Here is a 12,225-nt window from a genome sequence, read left to right as displayed (position 1 = left end):
ATGTGGAACAACTCGTACAGAACACCTACTGAACGCTGGCAGAAGACCTCAGACCTCCCAAAAGGCAAGAAACCCCCCATGTACCTGGGTAGGGCAAAAGAAAAAAGAATAAACAGAGACAAAAGGATAGGGATGGGACCTGCACCAGTAGGAGAGAGCTGTGAAGGAGGAAAGGTTTCCACACACTAGTAAGCCCCTTCACGGGTGGAGACGGCAGGTGGGGGAGGGAGGAAGCTTCGGAGCCATGGAGGAGAGCACAGCAACAGGGGTGCAGAGGGCAAAGCAGAGAGATTCCCGCACAGAGGATCAGGGCCGACAGGCACTCACCACCGAGAGGCTTGTCTGCTCACCCGCCGGGGCTGGGAGTTGAGGCTCGGGCTTCAGTCGGAGCGCCGGGAGAGGGCTGGGGTTGGCGGTGTGAACACAGCCTGCAGGGGGTTAGTGCGCCATGGCTAGCCATGAGGGAGTCCGGGGAAAAGTCTGGACCTGCCGAAGAGGCGAGAGACTTTTTCATCCCTCTTCGTTTCCTGGTGCGCGAGGAGAGGGGATTAAGAGCGCTGCTTAAAGGAGCTCCAGAGACGGGCGCGAGCCACGGCTAAAAGCGCTGACCCCAGAGACAGGCATGAGACACTAAGGCTGCTGCTGCTGCCACCAAGAAGCCTGTGTGCAAGCACAGGTCACTATCCACACCCCACTTCCGGGGAGGCTGTGCAGCCCGCAACTGCTAGGGTCCTGGGATCCAGGGGCAACTCCCCCAGAAGAATGCAACGTGCGCCTCAGACTGGTGCAACATCACGCCGGCCTCTGCTGCTGCAGGCTTGCCCCGCAATCCGTGCCCCTCCCTCCCCCCGGCCTGAGTGAGCCAGAGCCCCCGAATCAGCGGCTCCTTTAACCCTGTCCTGTCTGAGCAAAGAACAGACGGCCTCCAGCGACCTACACGCAGAGGCAGGGCCAAATCCACAGCTAAGCCCGTGGGAGCTGTGAGAACAAAGAGGACAAAGGGAAATCTCTCCCAGCAGCCTCAGAATCAGCGGATTAAAGCTCCACAATCAACGTGATGTTCCCTGCATGAACAGACAGCGAATCAACCCAAATTAAGGAGGTGGACTTTGAGAGCAAGATTTATGGTTTTTTTCCCCTTCTCCTCTTTTTGTGAGTGTGTATGTGTATGCTTCTGTGTGATTTTGTCTGTGTAGCTTTGCTTCCACCATTTGTCCTAGGGTCCTATCCGTCCGTTTTTTTTAAATGTTTTTTCTTTTTTTTCTCTTCATAATTATTTTTTTATTTTAATAACTTTATTATATTTTATCTTACTTTATTTTATTTTATCTTCTTTCTTTCTTTTTTCCTTCCTTCCTTCCCTCCCTCCTTCCTTCCTTCCTCCCTCCCTCCTTTCTTTCTTTCTTTCTTTCTTTCTACTTCTACTAATTCTTTCTTTCTACTTTTTCTCCCTTTTATTCTGAGCCGTGTGGATGAAAGGCTCTTGGTGCTCCAGCCAGGAGTCAGTGCTGTGCCTCTGAGGTGGGAGAGCCAACTTCAGGACACTGGTCCACAAGAGACTTCCCAGCTCCACATAATATCAAATGGCAAAAATCTCCCAGAGATCTCCATCTCAACACCAGCACCCAGCTTCGCTCAACAACCAGCAAGCTACAGTGCTGGACATCCTATGCCAAACAACTAGCGAGACAGGAACACAACCCCACCCATTAGCAGAGAGGCTGCGCAAAATCATAATAAGTCCACAGACACCCCAAAACACACCACCAGAGGTGGACCTGCCCACCAGAAAGACAAGATCCACCCTCATCCACCAGAACACAGGCACTAGTCCCCTCCATCAGAAAGCCTACACCACCCACTGAACCACCTTAGCCACAGGGGACAGACATCAAAAACAACGGGAACTACAAACCTGCAGCCTGCAAAAAGGAGACCTCAAACACAGTAAGATAAGCAAAATGAGAAGACAGAAGAACACACAGCAGAAGAAAGAGCAAGATTAAAAACCCACCAGACCTAACAAATGAAGAGGAAATAGGCAGTCTACCTGAAAAAGAATTCAGAATAATGATAGTAAAGATGATCCAAAATCTTGAAAATAGAATAGACAAAATGCAAGAAACAGTTAACAAGGACCTAGAAGAGCTAAAGATGAAACAAACAATGATGAACAACACAATAAATGAAATGAAAAATACTCTAGATGGGATCAATAGCAGAATAACTGAGGCAGAAGAACGGATAAGTGACCTGGAAGATAAAACAGTGGAAATAACTACTGCAGAGCAGAATAAAGAAAAAAGAATGAAAAGAACTGAGGACAGTCTCAGAGACCTCAGGGACAACATTAAACACACCAACATTCGAATCATAGGGGTTCCAGAAGAAGAAGAGAAAAAAAAAGGGACTGAGAAAATATTTGAAGAGATTATAGTTGAAAACTTCCCTAATATGGGAAAGGAAATAGTTAATCAAGTCCAGGAAGCACAGAGAGTCCCATACAGGAAAAATCCAAGGAAACACACACAAAGACACATATTAATCAAACTGTCAAAAATTAAATACAAAGAAAACATATTAAAAGCAGCAAGGGAAAAACAACAAATAACACACAAGGGAATGCCCATAAAGTTAACAGCTGATCTTTCAGCAGAAACTCTGCAAGCCAGAAGGGACTGGCAGGACATATTTAAAGTGATGCAGGAGAAAAACATGCAACCAAGATTACTCTATCCAGCAAGGATCTCATTCAGATTTGATGGAGAAATTAAAACCTTTACAGACAAGCAAAAGCTGAGAGGGTTCAGCACCACCAAACCAGCTTTACAACAACTGTTAAAGAAAATTCTCTAGGCAAGAAAGACAAGAGTCGTCTCAATAGATGCAGAGAAAGCTTTTGACAAAATTCAACACCCATTTATGATAAAAACCCTGCAGAAAGTAGGCATAGAGGGAACTTTCCTCAACATAATAAAGGCCATATATGACAAACCCACAGCCAACATCATCCTCAATGGTGAAAAACTGAAAGCATTTCCACTAAGATCAGGAACAAGACAAGGTTGCCCACTCTCACCACTCTTATTCAACATAGTTTTGGAAGTTTTAGCCACAGCAATCAGAGAAGAAAAGGAAATAAAAGGAATCCAAATTGGAAAAGAAGAAGTAAAGCTGTCACTGTTTGCAGATGACATGATACTATACATAGAGAATCCTAAAGATGCTACCAGAAAACTACTAGAGCTAATCAATGAATTTGGTAAAGTAGCAGGATACAAAAGTAATGCACAGAAATCTCTGGCATTCCTATATACTAATGATGAAAAATCTGAAAGTGAAATGGAGAAAACACTCCCATTTACCATTGCAACACAAAGAATAAAATATCTAGGAATAAACCTACCTAAGGAGACAAAAGACCTGTATGCAGAAAATTATAAGACACTGACGAAAGAAATTAAAGATGATACAAATAGATGGAGAGATATACCATGTTCTTGGATTGGAAGAATCAACATTGTGAAAATGACTCTACTACCCAAAGCAATCTACAGATTCAATGCAATCCCTATCAATCTACCACTGGCATTTTTTACAAAACTAGAACAAAAAATTTCACAATTTGTATGGAAAAACAAAAGACCCCAAATAGCCAAAGCAATCTTGAGAACGAAAAATGGAGCTGGAGGAATCAGGCTCACTGACTTCAGACTATACTACAAAGCTACAGTAATTAAGACAGTATGGTACTGGCACAAAAACAGAAAGATAGATCAATGGAACAGGATAGAAAGCCCAGAGATAAAGTCACGCGCATATGGTCACCTTATCTTTGACAAAGGAGGCAGGAATGTACAGTGGAGAAAGGACAGCCTCTTCAATAAGTGGTGCTGGGAAAACTGAACAGATACATGTAAAATTATGAGATTAGAACACTCCCTAACACCATACACAAAAATAAGCTCAAAATGGATTAAAGACCTAAATGTAAGGCCAGAAACTATCAAACTCTTAGAGGAAAGCATAGGCAGAACACTCTATGACATAAATCACAGCAAGATCCTTTTTGACCGACCTCCTAGGGAAATGGAAATAAAAACAAAAATAAACAAATGGGACTTCAAACCTTTTTCACAGCAAAGGAAACCATAAACAAGACCAAAAGACAACCCTCAGAATGGGAGAAAATATTTGCAAATTAAGCAAGTGACAAAGGATTAATCTCCAAAATTTATAAGCAGATCATGCAGCTCAATAACAAAACAACAAACAACCCAATCCAAAAATGGGCAGAAGACCTAAATAGACATTTCTCCAAAGAAGATATACAGACTGCCAACAAACACATGAAAGAATGTTCAACATCACTAATCATTAGAGAAATGCAAATCAAAACTACAATGAGATATCATCTCACCCCAGTCAGAATGGCCATCATCAAAAATTCTAGAAACAATAAATGCTGGAGAGGGTGTGGAGAAAAGGAAACCCTCTTGCACTGTTGGTGGGAATGTAAATTGATACAGCCACTGTGGAGAACAGTATGGAGGTTCCTTAAAACACTACAAATAGAACTACTATATGACCCAGCAATCCCACTACTGGGCATATACCCTGAGAAAACCAAAATTCAAAAAGAGTCATGTACCAAAATGTTCATTGCAGCTCTATTTACAATAGCCCGGAGATGGAAACAACCTAAGTTTCCATCATCGCATGAATGGATAAAGAAGATGTGGCAAATATATACAATGGAATATTACTCAGCCATAAAAAGAAACGAAATTGAGCTATTTGTAATGAGGTGGATAGACCTAGAGTCTGTCATACAGAGTGAAGTAAGTCAGAAAGAGAAAGACAAATACCGTATGCTAACACATATATATGGAATTTAAGAAAAATAAACTGTCATGAAGAACCTAGGGCTAAGACAGGAATAAAGACACAGACCTACTAGAGTATGGACTTGAGGATATGGGGAGGGGGAAGTGTAAGCTGTGACAAAGCGAGAGAGAGGCAGGGACATATATACACTACCAAGTGTAAGGTAGATAGCTAGTGGGAAGCAGCCGCACAGCACAGGGAGATCAGCTCGGTGCTTTGTGACCGCCTGGAGGAGTGGGATAGGGAGGGTGGGAGGGAGGTAGTCGCAAGAGGGAAGAGATATGGGAACATATGTATATGTATAACTGACTCACTTTGTTATAAAGCAGAAACTAACACACCATTGTAAAGCAATTATACTCCAATATTTAAAAATAATAATAATAATAAAAACTATGTTAACCAAAAAAAATAAAATGAAATAAAAATTTGGGAAAAAACATTAAAAAAAAAAAAAGAAAGAAACAACAGTCCATAGTTGCCAGCTGGTTTATTGATTGCATCTCAAATTTATATTTTTTAAGAAAACATATCTGATCAGGTCAGATACAGAACACTCGTGCATGTTCCAAATCACTAGATGAGCTTTAATTTCCCATAAGTTTAGCCTATGTAAGTTGGCCTTTTAATCAAAAATTTCAACAAATATTAATTGAACACCTTCTATGTGCTTGTCAATGGCTCAGGCACTGGGGATACACCAGAATATGGAACAGGATAAACAAGATCCCTGCCCTCACAGAGCTTATGGAGGAAGTCAGGGTGGGGGGTGGGAAGATGAAAATTTTAAGATAATAAATATAACAACAGTCTGAGAAGGACATTGTGCTCTTAAACATTACAGGGTGCCTAACCCAGACCTGTGGGGGTCAAGAAATATTTTGCAGAGGAATGACATCCACAATGGTCAAAGTATGTTTGTGTATCTGTGTGTGCATGTGTGTGTGCATGTGTGTGTGCATGTGTGTGTGTGTGTGTGTGTGTGTGTGTGAGGGAGGTGATCCTAATGCAGGAAGAATAAATATATACCAAATCCCAGACACGGTAAACTATCTGGCCTTGGTGACAAAAAAGTACAAGGCATAAGTTTTTGGGACTGGAGCATGAAGTGTGATGGGGGAGTGGGGAGCGCAAAGACTGTAGCCAAAAGCAGCAATCAGTAAACACAAAGGGAAGACATTCAAAGGTTTCAGGCAGAAGAGTGACATGATCACACTTACATTTAAGGAAGATCACTCTGGCTGGCTGCTGTGAGGAAGATGAGAGATGAGTAAGAGTGGAAGCAGGATGTCACGGAGGAAATCCAGAAGGTGGTGGGCTTGGGGTGGGTGGACCTGTACAGAAAGAGGAAGTAGATAATTGTGGAAGATCTTCAGGAGGTGCTATCAATGACTTGGCAACTGACTTGAGTGTCATGGTGAAGAAGAGAAAGAAGTCAAACTCAACACTAAGGCATCTGGCTACAGGCTACTGAGAACTTGAAATTAAGAGAGGAGAAAGATGTGTTCAGGTCTGAGCATGATGAACTCAGGATGTTTATGGGAAACCTACACGAAGATGTCCAGTAGGCAGCTGGTATATAGACACATAGATATAGAGTTGGAGCTCACCAGGAGTACAGTCTAACCCAGAGATAGAATTTTGACAGTCATCAATGTATATAGATAATAATAGATGCCAGGGGCTCACATGAGCTCTCCCAGCATGAGTCAGCTGGACCAAATGGCAAGGTCACTCAGCACAAAGCAAAGTGCAGGAAGAAGTTCTGGCTACAGAAATTCTGATTCTACAGAAATAACCACCTGGGGTCATTTTATGAGAAAAGTCTGTGAGCAGACAGTATTTCCTGGACTAACACAGTGGGAGAAGGAGGTGACTAACCTCTTCTACTTAGAATAATGTGGTTCAAATCTTTCTTAGTCAGTTCTATAGCTGCTATAACAAAATACCACAGACTGCATAGCCTACAAAAACAGAAACTTATTGCTCACAGTTATGGAGGCTGGAAGTCTGAGATCAGGGTGCCAGCATGGCAGGAGAGGGCTCTCTTCCGAGTTGCAGACTTCTTGTATCCTCACGTGGTGGAAGGGGCTAGTGATCTCTTTGGAGCCTCTTTCATAAGGGCACTAATCCCATTCATGAGAGTTCCACCCCCATGACTTAAGCACCTCCCAAAGGCTCCACCTCCTAATACCATCGCCTTTGGGGACTAGGATTTCAGCCCATGAATTTGGCAGGGACACACAACTTCAGACCACTGCATTTTGTGACACAGAATAGTCATTTGTTGATGAGATTGTCTGGAATAGACTGACATGCATGATAAGATAAATGATAAGAAGCTACTGGATCACTCTTCTTAGAGCTTCGACCATGGAAGCCCAGTCGAATGAAGAAGGGTAAGAGCTCCACAGTGCCCAGAATGCTGGTACTACTTCTCCACAGCCACTGTGCACATGTGCAAGGGGAGAAATATTGGAATGGAAGAAATATGGGAATGAATGAAGCACCGTGGGAGGAGAGTCACCAGAAATGATCCCCTACCATGGCAGCCCCCAGCACTGCCTGACCAGGTATCCAGAAATCCCGGCAGCAAACTCATACCAGCACCCATCACGGCATGCTGCCCAGGTTGCACATGACCAGGAGGAAGACAAAAATATTTTCCTACCATTTCTTCCTTTCATTGGCAAAGCTGGAATTTCTAGAAGGTAGGAGTGTCCTGGGTCACTGTTGATGTGAAAAATCACATTGGTGCTATTGTCTTGTATTGTTGAAAATAATTCTTTGAACTCACATCTCTAACAAAAGTGAGAAGAGTATTACAGCCTGAGAAGGCCTGGTGTTTTACATCATTTACATTAGTTATTTCACTTTACACTTAAGACATTCCATTGCATTCATTTACCTTATCTGACTGGCCCCTCCTTGATTAGCAGTCTGTGGCTTAAGTTGGCCTCCCAACTTGTGAATCTTTGATATTATAGAACAAACTTTCAGTAGGTCAGAGTGTTCTGAGCTTAAGCAATTTAATTTGTTCAAAATAGTACAAATCACAAGATTGTGGTCCCTATTTTTAACAATGGCAAACACAGGGCACTTTCAAGATGGTGGAGGAGTAAGACGTGGAGATAACCTTCCTCGGAGATAACCTTCCTCCCAACAAATACATCAAAACTACATCTACATGTGGAACAACTCCTACAAAACACCTACTGAATGCTGGCAGAAGACCTCAGACTTCCCAAAAGGCAAGAAACTCCCCAACGTACCTGGGTAGGGCAAAAGAAAAAAGGAAAAACAGAGACAAAAGAATAGGGACGGGACCTGCACCTTGGGGAGGGAGCTGTGAAGGAGGAAATGTTTCCACACACTAGAAAGCCCCTTCACTGGCAGAGACGGGGGGCTGGGTGGCAGGGGAAGCTTCAGAGCCACAGAGGAGAGCTCAGCAACAAGGCTTCACAGGGCAAAGCGGAGAGATTCCCACACAGAGGATCACTGCCGACCAGCACTCACCAGGTCCTGAGATGCTTGTCTGCTCACCTGCCAGGGCAGGTGGGCGCTGGGAGCTGAGGCTTGGTTGGAGGTCAGACCCCAGGGAGAGGACTGGGGTTGCCTGTGTGAACACAGCTTGTGGGGGATAGTGTGCCACAGCTGGACAGGAGGGAGTCCGGGAAAAACTCTGGACCTGTCTAAGAGGCAAGAGACCACTGTTTCGGGGTGCATGAGGAGATTCAGAGCACCGCCTAAATGAGCTCCAGAGATGGGCACGAACCACAGCTATCAGCACTGACACCACAGACAGGCATGAAATGATAAGGCTGCTGCTTCAGCCACCAAAAAGCCTGTGCGCAACCACAGATCACTATCCACACCTCCCCTCCCAGGAGCCTGTGCAGCTTGCCACTGCCAGGGTCCCGTGATCCAGGGACAATTTCCCCAGGAGAACACACAGCGCTCCTCAGGCTCTTGCAATGTCACGCCGGCCTCTGCAGCTGCAGCCTCACCCCACATTCCGTACCCCTCCCTCCCCCCAGCCAGAGTGAGCCAGAGCCCCCTAATCAGCTGCTTCTTTAACCCCGTCTTGTCTGGGTGGGCAACAGATGCCCTCAGGTGACCTACATGCAGAGGTGGGTCCAAATCCAAAGCTGAACTCCCGGAGCTGTGTGAACAGGAAAGAGAAAGGGAAATTTCTCCCAGCAGCATCAGGAGCAGTGGATTAAACCTCCACAATCAACTTGATGTAACCTGCATCTGTGGAATACCTGAATAGACAATGAATCATCCCAAAATTGAGGTGGTGGAATTTGGGAGCAACTGTAGACTTGGGGTTTGCTTTCTGCATCTAATTTGTTTCTGGTTTTAGGTTTATCTTAGTTCAGTATTTAGAGCTTATTATCATTGGTAGATTTGTTTATTGATTTGGTTGCTCTCTTCCTATTTTTATTGTGTATACATTTTTTTTCTTTTTCTTTTTGTGACTGTGTATGTGTATGCTTCTTTGTGTGATTTTGCCTGTATAGCTTTGCTTTTGCCATTTGTCCTGGGTTCTGACTATCCATTTATTTTTATTTTATTATTTTTTTTTTTTAGTGTAGTGTTTAGCACTTGTTATTGGAGAAATTCTTTTTTGGTTTGGTTGCTCTCTTCTTTCTATTTTTTATTACTTTTTTATTTTTCATAATTCTTTTTTATTTTAATAACTTTATTTTATTTACTTATTCTCATTCTCTCTCTCTCTCTCTCTCTCTCTCTCTCCCTCCCTCCCTCCCTCTCTTTTCCTCTGAGCTCTGTGGCTGACAGAGTGTTGGTGCTCTGGATGGCTGTCAGGCCTGAGCCTCTAAGATGGAAGAGCCAAGTTCAGGACATTGATCCACCAGAGACCTCCTAGCTCCACGTAATATCAAACAGCAAAAGCTCTCCCAAAGATCTCTATCAAAACGCTAAGACCCAGCTCCAATCAACGACCAGCAAGCTATAGTACTTGACACCCTATGCCAAACAACTAGAAAGACAGGAACCCAAACCCACCCATTAGAAGAGAGGCTGCCTAAAATCATAATAAGTTCACAGACACCCCAAAACACACCACTGGACACTGTCCTGCCCAGCAGAAAGACAAGATCCAGCCTCATCTACCAGAACACAGGCACCAGTCCCCTCCACTGAGAAGCCTACACAACCCACTGAACCACTGGGAGCAGACACCAAAAACAAAGGTAACTATGGAACTGCAGCATGCAAAACGGAGACACCAAACACAGTAAGTTAAGAAAAATGAGAAGACAGACAAACACAGAGCAGATGAAGGAGCAAGGTAAAGACCCACCAGACCAAACAAATGAGAGGAAATAGGCAGTCTACATGAAAAAGAATTCAGAATAATGATAGTAAAGATGATCCAAAATCTTGGAAATCAACCGTAGAAAATACATGAAACAATTAACAAGGACCTAGAAGAACTAAAGACCAAACAAACAATGATGACCAACACAATAAATGAAATTTAAAATTCTCTAGAAGGAATCAATAGCAGAATCACTGAGGCAGAAGAAGGATAAGTGACCTGGAAGATAAAATAGTGGAAATAACTATCACAGAGCAGAATAAAGAAAAAAGAATGAAAAGAACTGAAGACAGTCTCAGAGACCTCAGGGACAACATTAAAAGGATCAACATTCAAATTATAGGGGGTCCCAAAAGAAGAGAAAAAGAAAGGGACTGAGAAAATATTTCAAGAGATTATAGGTGAAAAATTCCCTAATATGAGAAAGGTAATAGTCAATCAAGTCCAGGAAGCGCAGAGAGTCCCACACAGGATAAATCCAAGGAGAAACATGCCAAGACACATATTAATCAAACTATCAAAAATTAAATACAATGAAAAAATATTAAAAGCAGCAAGGGAAAAGCAACAATTAACAGACTAGGGAATCCCCATAAGGTTAACAGCTACTCTTTCAGCAGAAACTCTGCAAGCCAGAAGGGACTGACAGGACATATTTAAAGTGATGAAAGGGAAAAATCTACAACCAAGATTATTCTACCCAGCAAGGATCTCATTCAGATTCGATGGAGAAATTAAAATTTTTACAGACAAGCAAAAGCTAAGAGAATTTAGCACCACCAAACCACCTCTACAACAAATGCTGAAGGAACTTCTCTAGGCAGGAAACACAAGAGAAGGAAAAGACCTAGAAACACCACCCCAAAATAATTAAGAAAATGGTAATAGGAACATACATAGCAATAATTACCTTAAATGTAAATGAATTAAACACTCCAACCAAAACACATAGACTGGCTGAAGGGATACAAAAACAAGACTCGTACATATACTGTCTATAAGAGACCCACTTCAGATCTAGGGACACATACAGACTGAAAATGAGGGGATGGAAAAAGATATTCCATGCAAATGGAAATCAAAAGAAAGCTAGAGTACCAATTCTCATATCAGACAAATAGACTTTAAAATGAAGACTATTACAAGAGACAAAGAAGGACACTACATAATGATCAAGGGATCAATCCAAGAAGACGTTATATCAATTGTAAATATTTATGCACCCAACATAGGAGCACCTCAATACATAAGGCAAATGCTAACAGCGATAAATGGGGAAATCGACTGTAACACAATCATAGTAGGGGACTTTAACATCCCACTTTCACCAATGGACAGATCATCCAAAATGAAAATAAATAAAGAAACACTAGCTTTAAATGATACATTAAACAAGATGGACTTAATTGATATTTATAGGATATTCCATCCAAAAACGGCAGATCACACTTTCTTCTCAAGTGCTCATGGAACATTCTCCAGGATAGATCATATCTTGGGTCACAAATCAAGCCTTGGTAAATTTAAGAAAATTCAAATCATATCAAGTACCTTTTCTGACCACAACGCTATGAGACTAGATATCAATTACAGGAAAAAATCTATAAAAAATACAAACACATGAAGGCTAACAATACACTACTAAATAACCAAGAGATCACTGAAGAAATCAAAGAGGAAATCAAAAAAATGCCTAGAAACAAACAACAATGAAAACACAACGACCCAAAACCTATGGATGCAGCAAAAGAGTTCTAAGAGGGAAGTTTATAGCAATACAGTCCTACCTCAAGAAACAAGAAACATCTCAAACAAACAACCTAACTTTACACCTAAAGCAATTAGAGAAAGAAGAACCAAAAAACTGCAAAGTTAGCAAAAGGAAAGAAATCATAAAGATCAGAGCAGAAATAAATGATAAAGAAATAAAGGAAATGATAGCAAAGATCAATAACACTAAAAGCTGGTTCTTTCAGAAGATAAACAAAATT

General features: G+C 42.2%; 1 long non-coding RNA gene across 2 annotated transcripts in view; it reads right to left on the bottom strand.

Moving 5' to 3' along the window:
• Positions 1-12,225, bottom strand: part of LOC141278188 (uncharacterized) — a 498,343-nt gene that overhangs the window by 455,381 nt on the left and 30,737 nt on the right. The window contains exon 2 of one of the 2 annotated variants that reach the window (XR_012330532.1): positions 6,108-6,221. The exons of the other annotated variant lie outside the window; for it this stretch is intronic. This is a non-coding gene — a long non-coding RNA (uncharacterized lncRNA). The remainder of the gene's footprint in view (positions 1-6,107; positions 6,222-12,225) is intronic. 2 annotated transcript variants of the gene reach the window in all.

Source organism: Tursiops truncatus, chromosome 3 (assembly GCF_011762595.2).
Source record: "Tursiops truncatus isolate mTurTru1 chromosome 3, mTurTru1.mat.Y, whole genome shotgun sequence".
NCBI lineage: Eukaryota > Metazoa > Chordata > Mammalia > Artiodactyla > Delphinidae > Tursiops > Tursiops truncatus.
The sequence above is the reverse complement of the archived record's forward strand: the minus strand, read 5'-3'. Positions and strand labels throughout refer to the sequence as shown.